This window comes from Taudactylus pleione, unplaced genomic scaffold (assembly GCF_031769625.1).
Source record: "Taudactylus pleione unplaced genomic scaffold, aTauple2 ptg000242l, whole genome shotgun sequence".
NCBI classification, from domain to species: Eukaryota; Metazoa; Chordata; class Amphibia; order Anura; family Myobatrachidae; genus Taudactylus; species Taudactylus pleione.
Genome location: NW_028284644.1, coordinates 4,701,557 through 4,724,610, shown reverse-complemented (window position 1 = coordinate 4,724,610; position 23,054 = coordinate 4,701,557). Strand labels below are relative to the sequence as shown.

General features: G+C 44.0%; 1 non-coding gene and 2 pseudogenes across 1 annotated transcript; all 3 read left to right on the top strand.

Moving 5' to 3' along the window:
• The first annotated feature begins 3,681 nt into the window (after positions 1 to 3,681).
• Positions 3,682 to 3,785, top strand: LOC148516724 (U2 spliceosomal RNA; annotated as a pseudogene).
• A 243-nt stretch (positions 3,786 to 4,028) lies between these two features.
• LOC148516723 (U2 spliceosomal RNA) lies at positions 4,029 to 4,206 on the top strand (annotated as a pseudogene).
• A 1,921-nt stretch (positions 4,207 to 6,127) lies between these two features.
• Positions 6,128 to 6,319, top strand: LOC148516722 (U2 spliceosomal RNA). The gene has a single exon (XR_015879390.1). It is a non-coding gene; the product is annotated as a U2 spliceosomal RNA (small nuclear RNA).
• The last annotated feature ends 16,735 nt before the right edge of the window (positions 6,320 to 23,054 follow it).

The following is a 23,054-nucleotide window of genomic DNA, read 5'->3' as shown; positions in this document are numbered from 1 at the left end:
GTGGTTTGCAGCCGCTTGGATACAACAGGACAACGGGATTTAGGTGTCCCCTGGACTGCTTACGGTCTTAGCCAAAGTTTCTGAACTTGACAGTAACTTTTTATGAACGCGCTGCAGGTGCCGTATAAGGGAGGATGTTCCTAGGTGGTTAACGTCCCTACCCCTACTTATTTTACCTTTACATATGGTACAATGGTACATATGGCAAGACAGTTGTTGTCCGGATTTGGATAGAAATATTGCCAGACCAAAGAGTTGGAATGTTTGGTCTTCTGCCCAGGCATGACCGTGATGGGCTTTTTCATCCCATGCACAACAACTGTCTCCCCCGGAGCCTGATTTAAACTAGGGATGTGCAGGCTCGGTTCTACTCGGTTCCGTTCGGTTTTTTTTCCCGAATCTTATTGGGTTTCAGCTGTCACGAGTTTTGGATAGCCAATAAGATTCGGTAAAAAAAAACGAACGGAACCGAGTAGAACCGAGCCTGCACATCCCTAATTTAAACAAACCACATCACCATCAGAATCCTCCTCGCCAACTTCCTCCTCAGCGCCAGCTACACCAGTATCCTCATCCTGTTGTACTTCAACAGTGACATCTTCAATTTGCATATCAGCAAGTGGACTGTGGGTGCTCCTTTCAGCACTTGCAGGGGGCGTGCAAATGGTGGAAAGAGCCACCTCTTCCCGTCCAGTGCTGGGAAGGTCAGGCATCGCAACCGCCACCACACTTGGACTCTCCTTGGGGATTTGTGATATCTTCTTAGAACGCACAGTTCTTCGCTCTGCTTTTGCCAGCTTAACTCGTTTGATTTTTTTAGCGGGAGGAGGGGATCCATCTTCATGTGAAGCTGAACCACTAGTCATGAACATAGGAAAAGACCTTAGCCGTTCCTTGCCACTCCGTGGAAAAAATGGCATATTGGCAAGTTTACGTTTCTCTTCAGATGATTTAAATGTTTTTTTTTAAGGTCATTTTCCTGAACTTTGTCATTTGGAATTGTATGTGCCCTCTGCTATGACATTGGGCATCGGCCTTGGCAGACGATGTTGATGGCATGTTATCGTCTATGTCATGACTAGTGGCAGCAGCTTCAGCACTAGGAGGAAGTGGTTCTTGATCTTTCCCTATTTTATTTTTATCGGAGAAAGTTTGGTCCTCCATTTATGTTATATCGATTTGATATATACGTGTGGCTAAGGCGCACACAAACGCAGAAAATATTTTTTTATTTTTGCTGGAGACAAGTGCACTTTGTGGGTTACACCACCCTTTAAGAAATGAGCCAGCCGGCTCTTTACTTAAGGGACACAGGCGCACGCTTGTTGATGCACATGCAGCCACAGTGCACACAATTCACAAACACAGAAAATATATATTTTTTTTGCACTTGGGGGGAGCACCCCTGATGGAAGAGCACACCCTGGACAACACTACAGCACCCCTTTAGGACTGGGACTCTGCACAGGACTTTGGAGTGGACACAGCCCCTATGGACAACTGACTGCACAGCATAGTCCAGCCAGCCCCTATGGACTTTGGAGGAGTGGACACAGCCTCTATGGACAACAGCAGCACAGTGCAGCACAGCACAGCACAACAATACACTGCACTACACTACACTACACAGGCCAGCCAGCCCTAACTCCCACCCTCCCTCCTCGCTGTCCACAGCCGAGTGAGAAAATGGCGCCGACGTGGGTACCTTATATATGATCCAAAACCCGTGATACCCGGAAGGCGGGATGATGACGTTTTGCCTCGATTTCAGATCCGAGTCAGGCGGGAAAAGTCAAGCCTGACTCGGATCGGCCTCGGATCGGGGTGGTTCGGATTTCAGAAATCCGAACCCGCTCACCCCTAGTTATTATTAGCCTTCTCAGGTTCTTACAAAACCCCACTCAGCTGTCTAGTATAACTGTGATGGTATCACAATGTTTTGTTCAAAGAAAATAACTCAGTGTAGAAACACTAATCCTCACCAATCTAGAACTTTGTATGTATGAAACGATGGGCTAGATCCTAGGGATGACAGCAATGTGCTTTTGGAACACTCATATTTTGTCGACCTGCCAACAGAATTTAAACAGTCAGCTAACAGCTTCTGCCCCTGCAACAAATATTCTATGATGTCACAAATATCTATTGGTTATAAGCATTGCATATCTCTGCTTTTTGTTTTAGAGATGTGCTTGTCCGTATTTCTGAAACCTAAACACACCCGAATTTAGGGGTTCCGAGAAGAAGGTCAAGGTTCGGATTCACTTTTGAGGCCTGGTTTGGAACTCGGATTTAAAAAGTGAACTCAGGTTTTGGATTTGAACATTTTAGCTGTTTGTATCGATTTTTATCGATTTTTTAAGCAATTTTTATCCAAAACAGACATCTCTAGTTTGTTTAGGTTTTGGGAAAGCTGGAGGCTTTAGGAGCTCATTCAGAGCCGCTCACAAGCGTCCGATGGTAAGCGACCACGCATGCGTATGATTCGTTTTGTGCGTGCGCGAACTACTCGGAGCATTTGGAATCCGCTAGCTCGCCCAGCAAAGACAGCCCAGTGTAATGAGTGACAGGAGAGGCCGTTTGTGGGTGGTAGCAGGGGCAGGGCAGTAGTAACGGGGGAGTGGAGTTGCGAACGCAGGTGTGCCTGAGTGTTTCAACGCCGTTTCAGAGGCATGCATAATTAATAGCCAGTGTCATAGTACAAGTCAAATGCCTGTTTTTTACACTGAATTCCCTGCAGTGCTTGCGCTAGGGTAAGGCAACCACAAGCGCTGCGATTGCTTCCGATTGTTCTCGATGTACCAATGTTTTATTACACTTGCTGGAGATGACGTGCGCTAGTGGAAGTCTCCTCATAAGCTAAAGGGCGTCTATAGATACAAAGTGATCGCTCGCCAAAACAAAGTGGGTGTGCTTACGCCTTTCCGAGCGAGCGCATGCCATGCCGTCACTTAGCCGAATTTGCATACGCTGGGAGCAAGCGATCGTATCTAGCGAGCGGGTCTGAATCAGGTCCTTTGTGTGCTCCCTTTGCAAGGATAAGTAATGATATGATGGATTTAGTGGTCTGTGTCTCCCTCTAGTGGACTTTAGCAGAGATATGCAGTGCTTATAAGCAATAGATGATTGGTGGTTGAAATCCCGACGCCGGAAGACCGCCAGCAGTGAAGATCCCCACAGCTAAAAAAGGTAAGTAATACTAACCCTCTCCCCCCCTAACCCTAACTCTAACCTCCCCCGGGGGTGCCTAACCCTAACCCCCCCTTCCCCTAGCCTAACCCTAACCCTCCCAGGAGGGTGCCTATCTCTAAGTCCCCCCCGGGAGCCCCTAACCTAACCCTCCCCCCTACGGCTGTCCGCGCCTGCCGCCTGGCTTACTTTCGTACGGTATGCCGGACGTCGAGCTCCCGGCATGGGGATAATGATAGGCGTTGGGATTTTGACGCCTATCATTAGAGCCCTGCCGGGATTTGACAGCCAGGAAGCCGGCGGTCAGCATTTCGACCGTCGGCTTCCTGACAGTCAGCTGCTTGCTGACTGTTTACATTCTGTTGCCAGCTCGACACAATGGCAACCAATCCTGGAGATTCTGTGGACACTGTGAACATTCCGTAGACACTGTGAACAAAGGTTTCCAACTGTCCGGTAGAAACTGTACTTTTTTCGGCCTCTTAATGGGTTAACACTTCTGGGCTTTTTGGCTAAGATCAAGTGTAGTATCTTTCTTATCAATTTAAATTCAATAAATAACAAAGCTTATAAGCAATAGATGATTGTGACATCATAGAATATTGTTGCAGTGGAAGAAGCTGCAGGAATGTGTCTGCTTGTTGCCTATGTAGAAATAAAAAGGTGCAAAATAAGAGTCTGTCTGTCCGTCAGTGCGGTATCTGATGGAGCTTGAACAGAGCTGTAGGAGGTCCTGCAGGACGCTCATTAGAGTTCATTTGTAGTGTTGGAGAAAACTCCATGAATGTGTGAGCATTGTTGATAGAAAGTGCATTTTTTTTTCAGCCCCTTAATGGGTTAACGCTTCTCGCCCTTTTGGCTAACAGCAAGTGCAGTATCTTTTCTTATCAGTTTAATATCTGATACGCCCCCTATCTGTGGGCCATATATTAAATGGATTTCTAGAACAGGTTGATGGAAGAAGAGCTTGTGTTGTACACTTCATGCACTAACACTTCCAGGGCCGATGCACCATTCCTATTCTGGTATCCAAAGATAGACTTTCATTTTAAACTTTACTTCTTATCTCCTTCTAGTCACAGACACCACTAAGGGGTATATTTACTAAAGGTCGATTTTGATCGATTTAAAATTTATCAAAATTGATCAACAGCAATTTTGTTTTTCTTGGGCGAAATCACATATTTACTAACAGATAATTTTTTATTTGGTTTTTTAACTATTAGTAAATTTGTGATGTAGCCCATAAAAACATCAATGTTGATCGATTTTCATTGATTTTTAAATAGATTAAAATCGAATTTTAGTAAATATAACCCTATGTACCATTACAGATGATGCCTGCGTGTTATACAATCACATATGAATAGCTGCATCTCTTACGGATAGTAATTGGTAAAATATGCTAACACCTTCCAAAGCTTAGCCGAGCATAGGAACGCCCGCTGCTGCCTTCTCATATCTGTCCGATGACGTACAACACTGTAAACATCGGTAACATTGACACAGATCGGGCAGCCACGCAGTTTATAATTCACTTTGGATTAGCCTCAAACAGTGCGGCATTCCTGACACGCAGAGAGCTCTCATGCCGCAAAGGAGATTGTAGTGGCTAATTTATGAAACATAGGGCCTAATTCAGACCCGCTCGCGAGCGCTGAGCACTCGCAAGCGGGTCGATGATGGCCAAGTGCGCATGCGGAGGCGGCTCCGTCGTGCGCATGCGCGAGACCCGAATAACGACGGCCAAGCCATCGTTATGGGTCTCGCACCAAAGGGGGCGTGTTGTCGATGGTGAGTGACAGCACGGCCCCTTTTGGTGGGCGTGGCTGCCCAGATGGAGGCGTTCCCATGGGAACGCCTACCATCTGGGGCCGGCCCCACTGACATCACTTGTGATGTCTGATAGAGCCAAAAGCACTCCAGGGCTTGCAGCAATGAGACCCTACTGCAAGGGTCTCATCGCAAACCAGATGGTCGCGATGGTCACCCACAGCTATGCGAGCGGCCAGGAGGCGGCTCTTAAATTCAGAAGGCCGGCCCTGATTCAGAGCGAGCGCTCTGTCCGAGCGTCCGGCACTGAATCAGGGCCATAGTTTAAATGGTACCAACATGCCTGCATTTGCCTAGCCACTCCCCATTACCTCCCCCAAACACTGACTACCTGTCACTTACTTTGCGAGTGAATCCTCGGTGCGAGCTTGATCGCAATACAATTGCTGCACGTGTGCAGTGTGGTAGGTACACAATCACTCGATCTGTGTAAATATCGGCACTGCGTGAATCTCAGAATCAGGCCCTCTGGTCGCTGGTGTGCGATTTTGTGTCTATTTCTTGACTCCAGTTGCTTCTCTCTATAGTCTTTTTGGGGGGGCAATCAGAACGGAAAGCTTAAATTATGTTATAATTGGTGTTGAAGAGTAATTGGTTAACTGAATAAAGCAATATATTAATTGATTCCTGATTATCTACCCAATGATACTGCTGCAATGCCATTTTGTTTATTTTCCTTGTTAATTCATATATACTTTTTGCACCAATGTGAGGGAAACCATATGGATTGAACTTTCAGAAGCATGAACTACAATCCATTCCTTCTAGCAACGTTGATGTTTTGCAAACTTATTTTAAATTTTTTTAGCTTTGGATCAGCTGGAGACTTTAGTTTGCTCCATCTGGAAGGATAAGCAATGATATGATGCATCACGTGGTCTGTGTCTCCCTCTAGTGGAGTTCAGCAGAAATACAAAGCTTATACTATAAGCAATAGATTGTGACATCATAGAATATTGTTGCAGTAGAATAAGCTGCTAGCTGACTGTTTACATGCTGTTGCCAGGTCAACACATTGGCAAAAACTCCTGAGATATAGTTATCCCGCTGGGGGAAGCCCAACAAGGGACTTAAAATAGGCGTTGAAATACCAACGCCTATCTTAATCCCACCACGGTAATCCAGAAGGACTAAGATCAAGTGTAGTATCTTGTCTTATCAGTTTGATATTTTAAACGCTCCCTTTCTCTGGGCCATATTTTAAATGGTTTTCTAGAACAGGTTGATGGAGGAAGAACTTGTGCTGTCTACTTCATGCATTAACATGGTATTGCAGTACAGGATTGGTGCACCTTTGCTATTCTGGTATCCAAAGATAGACTTTCTTTTTAAACTTTAGTTCTTTTCTCCTCCTATTTGAGGCAGGTAAGCATAATTTTATCTTTTATATTTTAAGTCTGTATTTTTATGTTAAAATGTATATTGTTTATTCTACACAATTGGAGGCTGTTTCTTTCTCACTTTTGTTTTATGAGCCCCCTTAATATTCCCTGAATATGGATACTATACTATGATGTCAGAAGAACATTCATGATATTTGGGTTCAGAAGAAATTTTAGTACCTTGGAAGTTGATTTGGTATATATACACTCTATTTAGTATAGCACGAGTGGTGTGCTGATTTTACGTTTTGATCTCATACAAATTAGTTTGATAATTTTTCCTCGTTATTTCTGCATTAGAGCAGTAATCAGTATTGGTTGAAATGATATTACATATATTTTTTTTTTATTTTTAATTTATGTTACTGTAAATATAATTAGACATGGTGGGAGCAAGGATTTTAGAGACAAGAAAATTATTGACTTAACATTACAGACATTTTTTGTTATCCATATTTGATAAATATATGAACATATATATATATATTTTTATATATATATATATATATATATATATATATATACAGGTAATGTGCTGGCGGCACTCACGGGTTTGAAGATAATTAATTGGAGTTCTCTCTCCCCTCAAGTTGAGTTCAACATTTCAAACCTAATATACATTTTTCATCATTATAGTAAATTTGAAACGTTGAACTCAACTTGAGGGGAGAGAGACCTCCAATTAATAATCTTCAAAACAGTGAGTGCCGCCAGCACATTACCTCTATCTATACATTATTCATGAAGGAAGGCACCCGGTGAAATTTGTTTCCAGCAGCACGAGTGCCGAGTATCCAGTATATATATATATATTAGGGGTGTGCACCGGCCACTTTTTGTGTTTTGGTTTTGGATCTGGATCTTTCTTCGTGTTTTGGATCTGGATTGGTTTTGCCAAAACCACCCTTCCGTGTTTTGGGTTCTGGGTTTTGTGTTTTGGATCTGTATTTTTTTGAAAAAAAGCATAAAAACAGCTAAAATCACATAATTTGTGGGTTTTCCTGCTCCTATGCTATTATTAACCTCAATAACTTTAATTTTCACTGATTTCCAGTCTATTCTGAACACCTCATACCTCACAATAGTGTTTTTAGGTCCAAAAGGTTGCACCGAGGTAGCTGGATGACTATGCTAAGCAACACGAGTGGGCGGCACAAACACGTGGCCCATCTAGGAGTGACACTGCAGTGGCAGACAGGATGGCAGTTTGAAAAACTAGGCCCCAAATAGTACATAATGCAAAGAAAAAAAGAGGTGCAGGATGGAATTGTCCTTGGGGAATGTTGTATAAACAGGACATGCAGAGCACCTGGAAGAGTTGATAATTCATTTTTATGAACACCATCTTCTCCACATTTTGTGGAAGCAACCTCCTACGCCTTTCGCTGACAAGGTTCCCTACTGCAATAAACACTCTTTCAGAGTACGCACTGTAGGGGGGGGGGGCAACTCAGGTAAAATAGAGCCAGTTTGTACAGGGGCCTCCAGATTGCCTTTTTTTCCAGCCAGTATAGGTATGGACTATCTAACATGCCTACTTGGATGCTGTCACCGATGTAATCCTCCACCATTCTGTCAATGGTTACAGTATCATATGCAGTGACAGTAGACATGTCAGAAATTGTTGCCAGGTCCTTCAGTCTGGACCAGATGTCCAAATTTGGTACTGCCTGCCCTGCATCACCGCCAGGGGGTTGCTTAGGATACCTAAGTTTTTTCCTGGCAGCCCCAGTTGCAGGAGAAAATGAAGAAGGAGCTGTTGACGTGTCACGTTCCACTTCAGCTGACAGTGTTTTCACCAGCAGGTCTTTGCACCTCTGCAGGCTTGTGTCGGCCGGAAAGAGAGACACCACATAGGCTTTAAACCTAGGATCGAGCACGGTGGCCAAAATGTAGTGGTCTGATTTCAACAGATTGACCACCCTGGAATCCTGGCAAAGCGAATGAAGGGCTTCATCCACAAGTCCCACATGCCGAGCGGAATCGCTCAGTCTTAGCTCCTCCTTCACTTTCTCCAGCTGCTTCTGCAAAAGCCTGATGAGGGGAATGACCTGACTCTAGCTGGCAGTGTCTGAACTGACTTCACGTGTGGCAAGTTCGAACGGCTGGAGAACCTTGCACAACACGGAAATCACGGAGTCAGGTGCATACCCCCTCTTTTGCCTATGTCATAGGTGGATGTTTAGGCTTGAATGGCCTTTTGCTGCTCCTCCATCCTCTGAAGCATATAGAGGGTTGAGTTCTACCGCGTCACAACCTCTTGCTTCAGGTGATGGCGGGGCAGGTTCAAGAGTGTTTGCTGGTGCTCCAGTCTTCGGCACACAGTCGCTGAATGGCGAACGTGGCCAGAAATTTTTCGGCCACCCAAAGCATCTCCTGCACGCCCCTGGCGCTTTTCAGAAAATTCTGCACCACCAAATTTATTGTGTGACCAAAACATGGGACGTGCTGGAATTTGCCCAGATGTAATGCCCGCACAATATTGGTGGCGTTGTCAGATATCGCAAATCCCCAGGAGAGTCTAAGTGTGGTAAGCCACTGGGCGATGATTTCCCTCAGTTTCTCTAAGAGGTTGTCAGCAGTGTACCTCTTACTGAAACCGGTCATACACAGCGTAGCCTGCCTTGGAACGAGCTGACGTTTCTGAGATGCTGCTACAGGTGACGCTGTTGTTGCTGCATAAGGTGATACATCTACCCAGTGGGCTGTCACAGTCATATAGTCCTTAGTCTGCCCTGTTCCACTTGTCCACATGTCCGTGGTTAAGTGGACATTGGGTACAACGGCATTTTTCAGGACACTGAGGACACTTTTTCTGACGTTTCTGTACAGTCTCGGTATCGCCTGCCTAGTGAAGTGGAATCTAGATGGGATTTGGAACCGGGGACACACTACCTCCATCAATTGTCTAAATCCCACTGCACTAATGGCAGATACCGGACGCACGTCTAACACCAATATAGCAGTCAAGGCCTCAGTTATACGTTTTGCTTCAGGATGACTGCTGTCGTACTTCATCCTCCTCGCTAAGGACTGTTGGAGGGTCAATTGTTTAGTAAAAGAAGTGGTGTTCCTACTTCCTCTCTGTGATGATGAATGACTCCCAGCAGCAACAGCAGCAGCGGCAGCAGTAGGCGTAGCAATGCAGGATCCTCCGGAGGAAACCCGGATAGGAGAGTCAGTCATACCAGTGACATGGCCTGCAGGACTACTTCCAATCCTGACTAAGGAGGAAATTGACGAGTAGGAAGTCGATGGTGTGGTTTGCAGGTGCTTGGATACAACAGGATGAAGGGATTTAGGTGTCCCTGGACTCCTTACGGTCTTAGCCAAAGTTTCTGAACTTGATAGTAAATTTTTATGAACGCGCTGCAGGTGACTTATAAGGGAGGATGTTCCTAGGTGGTTAACGTCCCTACCCCTACTTATTTCACCTTTATCTATGGTACATATGGCAAGACAGTTGTTGTCCGGATTTGGATAGAAATATTGCCAGACCAAAGAGGTGGAATGTTTGGTCTTCTGCCCAGGCATGACCGTGATGGGCTTTTTCATCCCACGGACAACAACTGTCTCCCCCGGAGCCTGATTTAAACAAACCATATCACCATCAGAATCCTCCTCGCCAACTTCCTCCTCAGCGCCAGCTACACCAGTATCCTCATCCTGTTGTACTTCAACAGTGACATCTTCAATTTGCATATCAGCAAGTGGACTGTGGGTGCTCCTTTCAGCACTTGCAGGGGGTGTGCAAATGGTGGAAAGAGCCACCTCTTCCCGTCCAGTGCTGGGAAGGTCAGGCATCGCAACCACCACCACACTTGGACTCTCCTTGGGGATTTGTGATATCTTCTTAGAACGCACAATTCTTCACTGTGCTTTTGCCAGCTTAACTCCGTTGATTTTTTTTGTGGGATGAGGGCTTCCATCGTCATGTGAAGCTGAACCACTAGTCATGAACATAGGGAAAGACCTTAGCCGTTCCTTGCCACTCCGTGGCATAAATGGCATATTGGCAAGTTTACGTTTCTCCTAAGATGATTTAAATGTTTTTTTAAGGTCATTTTCCTGAACTTTGGGCCTGATTCAGAGCCGTACGCAAGTGGCTGATCTCTCGTTCGACGAACGAGCGAGAAAATGTAAATTCAAGCGCTCGCTCGTAAGTTCGCTCGTAGCTAAGGGTGTCCCTGCAACTAACCTGCATTCCTGCCTTGCTGAAGCACCTGTGAAGTTACAGCAGAGCCGTTTTTCCAATCCAGCCAATAGAGCTCTATCCTCTCTGCTGGAGTCGCAGACAACGCTATGCTCCGGAGTTGATATACTCCATGCGAGTGCCTCCTTAGAGCCACAGCCTTCCCATCACGGCCCAGGATCCTTCGGTGTACAGTCGCAGGTTTATTTCAGCTAGCGCCAATTGAACCAGCGCTGACACTGGACTTATTCCCCTCTACACTGTGCATCGACGGCATCACTGCTTTACTCTCCACGGCACAGATCCAGTGCACAGCAGCAAGTGTCTAAGAACACTAGGTGAGAGACTTATCTACATCATATCTCCCAGCCTAATTCCTAGGTGGGCTAGAGGAGGATTTATATGCATAAACACTCACCCCTTTTTTACCTCAGCAAGTAACATATTTTTGGTAACATTGGCTCCATTTTCTGTTACATTTTTGCATTCACAGCCAATGATTGGATACAAGATTTGTGTCAATATGGATTCCTAATAACGGAACTATCATTTCTATGCCAATAATAGGTCATTTATCCATTTATTCCTGAAGAGGATTTTATTCAATGAAATAGAGGTGTATATTAACAGCACTTTAGTCTGATATATGTGATTGGAGTACACAGCTGGTGCTCTAATCTTCAACAATGCATGTAAGGTTTTTTCCTTTTTATCATTATGTTTAATTTTCTGCAGTATATTCATTGTGGTCATTGACCTTTCAATCCATTTTCATTATCGACTATTCACTATCTACACTTGTATGTTTTATTAAACAATTTACCTTTTTATTATTAGTGTGTCTTCTGGGTCCGGTTAGACCTATATGCGCCGTTTCTATTTCTTCTACTGTATTTTTCCTTGGATTAGGGGACTGGAGGACCCTTGGGACGGCTGCTGGTCGTGATAAATTGCAGGGAGGTGGGCGCTACAAACCCTTCTCTTTAATCGTATCATGCCAATCAATATATTAATTAGCTTAATTGCTCTTCACATGTTTGCAATCCGTTTTTTTTTTCATTTTCAATAAACTTTATTCTTGTCCGTGTGTGTCATTTTTCCCGCAGAATACGTACGGTTTCACCAATGATTTACTTTATCAAAAATACATGTTGTAACCAATTATCCTATTGTTTTCCTGTGTTTCTGATAGGCCTATTTTACTATTTTAATTTCTTTATTTAAATTAGCTTACGCATGTCACTGCATGAAGCCTATCATAACTCACATTATATTTTGGAGCCTGTAGGACACATGACTCATACAATAACCAATACAATGGTTACTGTTAATTTACAAAGTACATTAGCCAATCAAATGTTTTCTCTGGCCTTTATTAAAACTGTTTGTTGTTAAAAAATCATTGCCATCATGAGAGCCTCCGCATTTACCACACGGGAGCTGTTGGTCCTCACCGAGGTCATGGACCGGAGGATCACCAGCCAGCCTCCCCCATCACCAACTGGGCAAAGCGATCAGCCTATGCGGAGGTTCGCCACCACCTGCGCTCCTTCGGCTCACGCCGTAATATCGGGCAATTAGAGCACAGGTGGTCGGATCTGCGGTGCCGCACCCCCCGCTTGCTGGCATGTTTTCGGCTGCGGATCGCTGCAAGTAAGTGTTATTGTTTTGTTTTTTATTTGTTTTCGGCTCTATCTGCACGTGCTTGTTTCCAGTATAGCCCTGTTTGTTTATTGCGGCCCTATCTGCGTGTGCATGTTTGTTTCCAGTATAGCCCTGTTTGTTGTTTTTTGACATGTCTGTGTGTGCATGTTTTCAGTATAGCCCTGTTTGTTGTTTTTTGACATGTCTGTGTGTGCATGTTTTCAGTATAGCCCTGTTTGTTGTTTTATGACATGCCTGCGTGTGCATGTTTTCCTTTTTTTGAATATTTGTAAATTTTTTTAGTTGTAAATTTGTGTTCCACACCCCCCCCTCCAAAAAAAATAAAAACATTTGTCAATAATTATTTAGGGGCTGAACGCAGAAGCCGGCCTTGCCGCAGACTTTGTCGCCGGGCTCGGCCCCTGACGCCGATGACAAGTCCCAGCCCATCTCCCCAACCTTCCCCCAATTCCCCCTCCACCCCTGCCCAGCCAATAGCTGAGTCCCCTCCCTCTCCCAATTTGCACCACCCCCAAAATTCCCCCTCCCCTCCACCCCCCATCTCTTTTCTTCACCCTCCCCTCCACCACCCCCTCTCTTTTCTTCACCCTCCCCTCCACCACCCCCTCGATTTTCCGCCCCGTCAACCGTTTCCGCCATCTCCAGCTCCCTCAACCCACCGGCACTGGCCCACCTCCGAGGAGGAGGAGGATGGAGGGCCTCCAAGACCATCAAGCCCAATGACCGGTATGTTTCCCTTTCTTTTTTAAAAAAATAAATTTTTAATTGGATATACAATGTCTTGGATATTTTCCACTGATGCATATCACACATGTCAAAACACTCATTCTTGGGTATTTTTGGTTTACCCTAACAAGGGTACTTCGTCCTTTTTGGGTCACCTTTTTGTGTGTTCATTTATAATTTAGTATTGATACCATCTTAGCATTTGCCAGTACTTGTTTTTTTTCCGCCAAACTGGATCTTGTTTGCAACTAGATTTATTTGTTTAGTTTGTTTATTAAACTTCTAATGTAAGGTGTAATTTCATTAAGGATCCCTTTTTTTTTATACCAACAGAGGACCTTGCCACGTCATTGCCATGCTAGTGGTCCTGGACCACATGGCGGCGCTCCTTCGGAGCTGATTTTTTATTTTTGTGTTATTCTGTTTTGTATTTTTTCAAAAATAAAATAGCGTTGTATGTTAACGAGTCTCATTTCTTGACTGAAAATATTACATTGTTTAACCTTCCATAAGTCCACTATTTGGTCATGTTCTTTAAAGTAAGGTAAATTAGATTGTACAAAGCGCTAGTAAGTATGTAAGCTGCCACATTAAACACCTCACCATGCCAATAGGTTTGTAGAAAATCCAACAGTTTGTTGTTTTTCTTGTGGTGGCTAATGTAAATAGAAACTGAAACCTGCTTAGGCCTATTTTTTACAAACTACTGATTCACCCTAATACCTTTGTTGTTTTTTCTAAGCCACAAAGCATGTTCAAAGACTTAACCATTTCACACATTACAGGATTCGGCATTATGAAAGGTGGCATTTTTTGAGCCAGGTTACACGTGCTTGTAATGTGTAAATAAACAGTCTTTTTAATGGAAAACAAAACTTTAATACACACCAAGCACAAACAGAAAGTGAATTGTGACAAGCAATTCACACAGTGAAAACACACTACAAAAAACAACCTACACCAAAATCAAAAAACAAAATCAACACTCAAGAACTGTTGAAATAAGTAGCAGGCCAACATGAATCCACAAATGAGGCGATGAAATAATTGTTCCCCAAGTTAGTTCCAATGTGGCCACATGTAGATAATTTAGTGGATCAGGTAGTAGGCATCGTTTTTACATGGTTTTTAAAGGAAGACAAGAAAAAAAAAAGAAAACCAAGATTAAAAAGGTACATTACAATCGTACATGTAGACATTGGGACAATTAAGTAAATGTTTGTCAATAATTACCTGAAAAATCTGGCCACCACATCATCGCATATGGCCCCCCCACATACTGACCTCCGACCAACCTCGGGGGGGCCATCCTCAGGTAAGGCATCCTCTGGCTGCATTGGGACACCACCCCTTATGGCTATGTTGTGAAATATCCCACACAGGACCACAATTTTTGAAACCATAGCCGGCAAATACATGAGTTCGCCACCAGAGCGGTGGAGGCATCTGAATCGGCCTTTTAAAAGGCCGATACAGCGCTCCACCACCTGCCTGGTGGCTGGAAGTGCGGAATTATACTCACTTTGTGGCCCTGGTGTGGGAGCCAAATAAGGAGTGAGCAGCCAGGGCATGCAAGGGTAGCCACTGTCTCCTGTAAAAAAACAAATACAACAATCAGGATCACTGTGTATCAAGCTTTGCATTGGTTTCAACTAAAGGTCTCCACTTACCCAGAAGCCACACATCACCAGCTTGTAGGTTGTCTAATTTATGCCAAATCCCTGATTGCCGGATGACGAATGAATCATGTGCACTCCCGGGTAATTTGGCATTCAGGGACAGGATCTGGAGGGAGGCATCACATACCACCATTACATTCAGTGAGTGATAGTGCTTGCGGTTCCTAAAAATTGCCTCCAGCCATGCTGGAGGCTGAAGTGGTATGTGAGTACCATCCACAACCCCTATGATGTGTGGGAAGCCAGCTATTTGGTAAAAATTGGCCTTTGCCACACTAAGGGAACCCATATCCAATGGCATTTTAATAAAATGATGGCGGTGCTTGAAAAGGGCCTCCATCACTGCCCTCAGGAACCTTGAAAAGGAGGATTGGGAGATTCCGGCCACTATTCCGACCGTGATTTGAAAGGATCCTGAGGCACAGAAATGTAACACTGCCATTAATTGCATAAGTGGTGGTATTGCTGTAGGACTGACAATTTGCCGCTCAAGATCACTCTCTATTAATGAGAGAGTGTCTATGATGATTTGTGGAGGAAGACGGCATCGTCTTAAAACCTCATCATCGGGCATTCCAAAAAGGGTGACACGTGTTCTATATATCTGGGGCCTTGCACGCCTACGATGCCTACGCCTGGGACGAGGTTGAGGTTGGTCGGGTTCCGGAAGCATGGCCAAAATAATACGACCAACATCAACCTGAAATGGTAAGCAAGGTAGTTAATGTTTGAGGAAAATGTGAAACCAAAAATATACTTATCTTTGCCGCAAAATCCAAAGATGCTTACAAGCCAGGGTATTGTCATGAGTGCAACAACCTACATTTCAAAATTAGAAAGTCGTGTTAGAATTTTTGGGGGTCAGATTGGAATCTAAAAAATTTAGCAAATGCGTTAAAAGATAGGGGAGAGCACACATTATTTAGAAAATGCACCCTACATTTAGTGGACAAACAAGAATGTCCAAATTTATACTCAAAAACACATTAGTGCGCTAAATAGTTCGGATTTTTACATTTTTACATGGGGAATAAGGAAACAGTGTGCTAAATAGTTCGCATTTTTACATGGGGAATAAGGAAACATTAGTGCGCTAAATAGTTCGCATTTTTACATGGGGAATAAGGAAACATTAGTGCGCTAAATAGTTCGCATTTTTACTTGGGAAATAAGGAAACATTAGTGCGCTAAATAGTTTGCATTTTTACATGGGGAATAAGGAAACAGTGTGCTAAATAGTTCGCATTTTTACATGGGGAATAAGGAAACATTAGTGCGCTAAATAGTTCGCATTTTTTGGGGAAAAAAAAAGGAAATATATTTAGCTAAACAGTACGCTATATTTAGTGTTAATACATGATTGTTTAAATTAAAAATAAAACATTACTGGGCAAAACATATGCGAAGACCAACACATCAAAATTTGAAAATCATGAAACAATAAAAACTTACCGAAAAGCGACAAATAAGTCACAGTCCAAAAACTTCAATGGGGCACAGCCAAAATAACTGTTAAAAAATTTAAATTACAAAAAAATAAGTAAGAACATTTGGTTTGTAGATCCATTATTTTTTCAAGGAGTTTTAACAAAGACTTACTCAAAAAATAACCAACAAAGAAAATAACCTCGAAAAAAAAAAAGCGAACGTAAAATCCAAAAAAACAAACAACAAGAACCAACTCCAACCAACTCCAACAAACCGCCTCAAACCACTAATCCCGCCAACAATCCACTCCTACAAACGAAACCTCCAACAATCATCACCCGCCACCTCGACTCGAGTCGCAACAAGCCATAAATAGTCTTTATTTTCCCGCTCAAATTAAGGACGAATCATAGGAGCGCACAATCAATGATGCGGACGAATAATAAGGACGCATGTATAAATACGTCACGGAAAATCAAAAACGGTCTGCTGTAGTTCAAGTTGTTGTGCTCAAAATGGCTACAGAACAGCAAAACAATGGCCAAGAGGCGCTCGGTAAGTATTTGTCTCTTTTGGATTAAAGGATTATTTAGAACCCTAATTTAGAGAAAGTTTGACATCTAATTTTAAACAATGTTTTTGAAAAAAAGGTGTTGAGGATGCCATGGAAGAGGCTGCTGGGCCAAGTAGGCCAACAAAAGAAACCAAAAAAAAAGGCAGCCACAATTCACAAGAAAGGAGATGGAGGTTTTGGTCCAAATGTGTGTTGACACCCTGCCACAGGCAGAAAGGAATATGGGTGCAAGCCAGAAGTGGAAAATGTGGGATGAATTAGCCAGTGCTGTCAATAGGGTGGGTGAGTTTGAACGTCTAACCCGGGATGTCAAACGCCGGTACGTAAAAACTACATTTTAATAAAAAGTGGTTACAGGGCCAAATACTGCAGGAATAATGCAAACTTTTTCACCCACAGATGGACCGATTTTAAATATCGGCTGAAACAAAAACTGGCTGATAGGGCTAGGCATGCAAGGGGGACAGGTGGGGGTCCCACCCCTTTGTCATTGGAGCTTAATGACTTGGAAGAGCTGGCACAGGGGTGTGTGCAGTATGAGGAGGTGTTTGGCATGTCCAACATGGATACGGACATGCCAGACTTTGCGGCTCCTCATGTTGACCCAGGTAAATGTTGTTATGTTACCAACTCTGAAATGTGTTTGTGACAATATGTAGATTCTAATGTTACTCTTTTCTCATTTTTCTCACAGAGACACAGGCGGATGAGTCTGCTCCAGAGGGGAGCCTTGGCCGCAGAATTTCTGCTGGCTCTGCTGAGGATGGATGCCAGTCTGCTACGGGTGGCGGAGGCCATGGCCAACGTGACCATTGCTCAGGCCCTGGCTGAAAATAACGGGGCCAACATGAGAATTGCCAATGCCCTGGAGCAGCTCCTCCCTTCCTGCCGGAACATCAGGATCCTCCACCTCTGGCACAACAACAGCCATCCCTCCAAATGTGCCTAGCCCTCTGCCTAGTCCAGAGGCCCCAACATCTGCCTCTGGACAGGCCAGCCAAAGGACATCCCGGACCCGGTCAGGCTCCCACCCTACCCCAGCCAAATGGGGAAAAAAGCAATGACAGCACTGGCTTATTTTCCCACAATCCTTCTGTGCTTGCCCCATATTCCTTAAGGGCCAAAACTTCCCTCTCCTTTCTTGTGAATTGTTTTTAATGTGTGTTATTTTCTTTTGGGCAAATGCCACTATCGTTGTGTTTGTAATTTTTCGTTCCAATTTTTTGACGTTAGCCAGAACTGAAAACTGGCAAATGCACATGAAAAAAAAAAATGTGTGTAAAAAATAAAAACATTTCAAAATGTGCTCCATTGTATTGTGACATTATTCTAACAATGGTTTTTAGTTAATCCCGGCCCCCCAAAAAAACAAAAAAAAACAACATTAATTTTAATTCAGATTCCAAAGGGTTAAAAACCATTTATGGATGCAAATTTTCCAGGCACATTAAAAATGTTGCTAAAACACAAACATGATGACAATATTGTTGCAATAACACAAAACCAAAAATAAAAATCCAAAAAAAAATAAAAATCCAAAAATTGGTCCGCTAATTGATTGTCTAATCCAGAAATTAGCAGCTGAGTACTTCACCTGCGTACGGTTTTGTGCTACTAAAAAAAAACTAGTTGCTAAACACATTACAAGCTTGATTTCAATTCTAAGTTGATTGCTTTTATGGCCAGAAATGATAAATCGAAGAAACATTGAAGAGGCACGGGAAGGAGGACGAAACCATCAACATTGTGGTAGAGTATACCAGACCACAAGCTGTGCGAGCAGTTTGAACGGAAAGTGGATCAGACAGTGACGTATGACTTGTTCCGATCATATTTGCCGTTCGCATGAGATAATTTCTGTACGCCCAAAAAAATGCCTCGACACGCCTGTGTTTTCACATCTCCTTCCCGTCAACGCCCAAAAACGGCCTGTTCTGTCAATCACATTTGACATGTCACTTCCTGTTCGCTATTCGACGAACGACTAAAAAAAAGATCGCAATCAGCCGTACGCACATGCGCAGTGTAACACCGGCGCATGCGTGGTTTCACAACATCGGAACGCTACGAGCGTACTGCCGCTTACGAGCGGCTCTGAATGAGGACCTTTGTCATTTGGGATTGTACATGCCCTCTACTATGACATTGGGCATCGGCCTTGGCAGACGACGTTGATGGCATGTTATCGTCTATGTCATGACTAGTGGCAGCAGCTTCAGCACTAGGAGGAAGTGGTTCTTGATCTTTCCCTATTTTATTTTTATCGGAGAAAGTTTGGTCCTCCATTTGTTATATTGATATATACGTGCGGCTAAGGCGCACACAAACACAGAAAATTATTTTTTATTTTTTGTTGGATACTAGTGCACTTTGTGGGTTACACCACCCTTTAAGAAATGAGCCAGCTGGCTCTTTACTTATGGGACACAGGCGCACACTTGGCGCTGCTCCTTTGTTGATGCACGTGCAGCTACAGTGCACACAATTCACAAAGAGAGAAAAGAAAGAAGAATTTTTTATTTTTTGTGGAGCGCACTTTGAGGGTTTCACCACCCTTTAACAGACAGACGCACGCTTGGCGCTGCTGCTTTGAGGATGCACGTACAGTGCACACAATTCACAAGCACAGAAGAAAATGTGTTTTTTTTGTTGGAGTGTACTTTGGGGGTTACAGATACTTTGTTGATGCACGTGTCCGGGCACAGGCCCTGATTCAGAGCCGGACGCTCTGACAGAGCGCTCACTCTGAATCAGGGCCGTCCCTGCTCCTTTTTGGAGCGGCCTCCTGGCCGCTCGCATAGCTGTGGGTGATCACCCACAGCTATAGCGAGCGGCCAAAATGATGGTCGCGATGGTCAAGACCATCGCGACCATCGGGCTTGCGACGAGACCCTGCGGTAGGGTCTCGCTGCTGCAAGCCCTGGAGTGCTTTTTGCTCTATCAGAGCCAAAAGCACTCTCACTGACATCACTAGTGATGTCAGTGGGGCCGGACCCAGACAGTTGGCGTTCCCAGCCACGCCCCCAGCACGCCCACCAAAGGGGGCGTGCTGTCAATCACCATCGACAGCACGTCCCCTTTGGTGCGAGACCCTTAACGACGGCTTGGCCGCCGTTATTCGGGTCTCGCGCATGCGCACAATGGAGCCATCTCTGTAATGCGCATGCGCACATGGGCACCAGAATCAGGCCCACAGAATCAGGTCCACAGTGCACACAATTCACAAACACAGAAAATAATTTTTTATTTTGTTTGGAGTGCTCTTTGGGGGTTACAGCACCCTTTAACGGACAAGCCAGCCGGCCCTTTACTTATGACACAGGCGCATGCTTGGCTCTGCTCCTTTGTTGATGCACGTGCAGCCACAGTGCACACAATTCACAAACACAGAAAATAATTTTTTATTTTGTTTGGAGTGAACTTTGGGGGTTACAGCACCCTTTAACGGTCAAGCCAGCAGGCCCTTTACTTATGACACAGGCGCACGCTTGGCGTTACTTTGTTGATGCATGTGCGGCTACTGCGCACACAATTCACAAACACAAAAAAAAAACTATTATTTTTTTGGAGTGCACTTTGGGGGTTACAGCACCCTTTAACAGACAAGCCAGCTGGCCCATGATTTATGACACAGGCGCACGCTTGGCGCTACTTTGTTGATGCACGTGTGGCTACTGCGCACACAATTCACAAACACAGAAAAAAAAATATTTTTTTTTTGGAGTGAACTTTGGAGGAGCACCCCTGATGCACAGATCACCCCCCCGGACAAGACTACAGCACCCGTAAAGGACTACGGCCCTGATTCAGAGCCGGACACTCTGACCAGAGCGCTCGCTCTAAATCAGGGCCATCCTATTTAAATGTGGAGCGGCCTTTTGGACGCTCGCATAGCTGTGGGTTACCTGTAAAGTCCTGCTAAGTGCCGCTGTTCATTTGCTTCTACACATTGAGTAGTCTTCTCTACCCGGGGAGGGCACCCAGGCAAGTAAACTTTTCAATTCTACTTTTCTAGGAAAGGTCATTGAGAAAGTGGTGGCAATGCAACTGGAAACCCACCTGTCTACCCATGATATTTATGATCCATTCCAGTCAGGATTCAGGAGAAGACATAGCACTGAACAGCCCTGGTATGTGTGCTTAATGATCTTCTGATGGCAAGAGACAGAGGGATTGTTCAATCTTAATCCTTCTGGATCTCTCAGCAGCATTTGATACTGTGGACCATGGGATTCTAATTGAGCCCCTGAAAAAATTCTGTGGACTGGATGGCACAGTCCTTAGATGGTTCAAATCATTTCTCACTGGCAGAGAGTTTCTTCTGGAGTAAACTCTTCATCACCAGTGTCACTTCCATGCGGTGTCCCACAGGGTTCTATATTATCTCCCATGCTTTTTGCAGTATACATGCTACCATTGGGTGAAATAATCAGACGTCATGGCCTGGTCTACCACTGCTATGCAGATGATACACAACTGTACCTGTCCTTTCCTCCAGGTACAAAGGACCCAATAACAACCCTAAACGGCTGCCTAGCTGAGCTTCAGGAGTGGATGAGTGCCAGTTGGCTGTGACTGAACCCTGATAAAACAGAGGTTCTTATGATAGGTCACAGGACAGGGCTACAGCATAGCCAACCAACAGGACTTACGCTTGGGGGTTCAGAATTACAAAACACTAAACATGTGCAAAATCTTGGTGTTGTCCTGGATAGTGGCTTGACACTTAAACATCAGGTATCAGCCACAATCAAATTCTCATTCTTTCATCTGAGGAACATAGCCAGAATCAAGCACTTAATTCCCTCAGAAGATCTACCTAAAGTCATACATGCATTTATATCATCACGCCTAGACTACTGCAACGCCCTCTACCTCGGTCTCCCAGCAAAAGAATTACACCGCTTGCAGATGGTACAAAATGCAGCTGCCAGGCTTTTAACCAACCAGCCCCGTTCCAGCCACATAACACCCATTCTCTACTCCCTTCACTGGCTGCCTGTCAGATGGCAAATTGGTTTCAAGATTGGATTAATAACTTACAAAGCCCTTCATGACCATGGCCCAGGGTACCTGAAGCAGCTTCTGATTGCTTACTGTCCCACTTGATTACTGCGATCCGGTGACGAAGGAATATTAACAGTACCTAGAATCTCACGGAATTTGTCTGGGGGTTGAGATTTCAGTTTTGTAGCTCCAACCTTTTGGAACTCACTTCCCAGCACAGTTCGAGAGGCCTCTACTCTAGAATCCTTCAAAAATAGACTCAAGACTCACGTATTCACCCAAGCATTTCACATATCACTAATGTCCCTTGTTTAAGCTTATTTTGTATTTTGTACTGTAAATGTAAAGCACTTTGAGTCCTTTAGGAGAAAAATGCTATATACATAAAATTATTATTATTATTATTACTCATCTTCCAGCGAGTACCGGTCATATGGACTTCTATATATATACAGTCAGGTCCATAAATATTGGGACATTGACAGAATTTTCAGATTTTGGCCTCTATTCACCACCACAATGGTTTTGAAATAAAACAAACAAGATGTGCTTTAACTGCAGACGTTCAGATTTAATTTGAGGGTAATTACATCCAAATTGGGTGAACGGTGTAGGAATTATAACAGTTTCAATATGTGCCTCCCACTTTTTAAGGGGCCAAAAGTAATGGGACTATCAACTCAAAAGCTATTTCATGGACAGGTGTGGGCTATTCCCTTGTTATTTCATTATCAATTAAGCAGGTAAAAGGTCTGGAGTTGATTCAAGGTGTGACATTTGCATTTGGAATCAGTTGCTGTCAACTCTCAATATGAGATCCAAAGAGCTGTCACTATCAGTGAAGCAAGCCATCAGTAGGCTGAAAAATCAAAACAAACCCATCAGAGAGATAGCAAAAACATTAGGTGTGGCCAAATCAACTGTTTGGAACATTCTTAAAAAGAAAGAATGCATCGGAGAGCTCAGCAAAACCAAAAGACCCGGAAGACCACGGAAAACAACTGTGGTGGATGACAGAAGAATTATTTCCCTGGTGAAGAAAAACCCCTTCACAACAGTTGGCCAAATCCAGAACACTCTCCAGGAGGTAGATGTATATGTGTCAAAGTCAACAATCAAGAGAAGACTTCACAAGAGTGAATATAGAGGGTTCACCACAAGATGCAAACCATTGGTGAGCCACAAAAACAGGAAGACCAGATTAGAGTTTGCCAAACAACATCTAAAAAAGCCATTACAGTTTTGGAACAACATCCTATGGACAGATGAGACAAAGATCAACTTGTACCAAAGTGGTGGGAAGAGAAGAGTATGGAGAAGGAAAGGAACTGCTCATGATCCAAAACATACCACCTCATCATTGAAGCATGCTGGTGGTA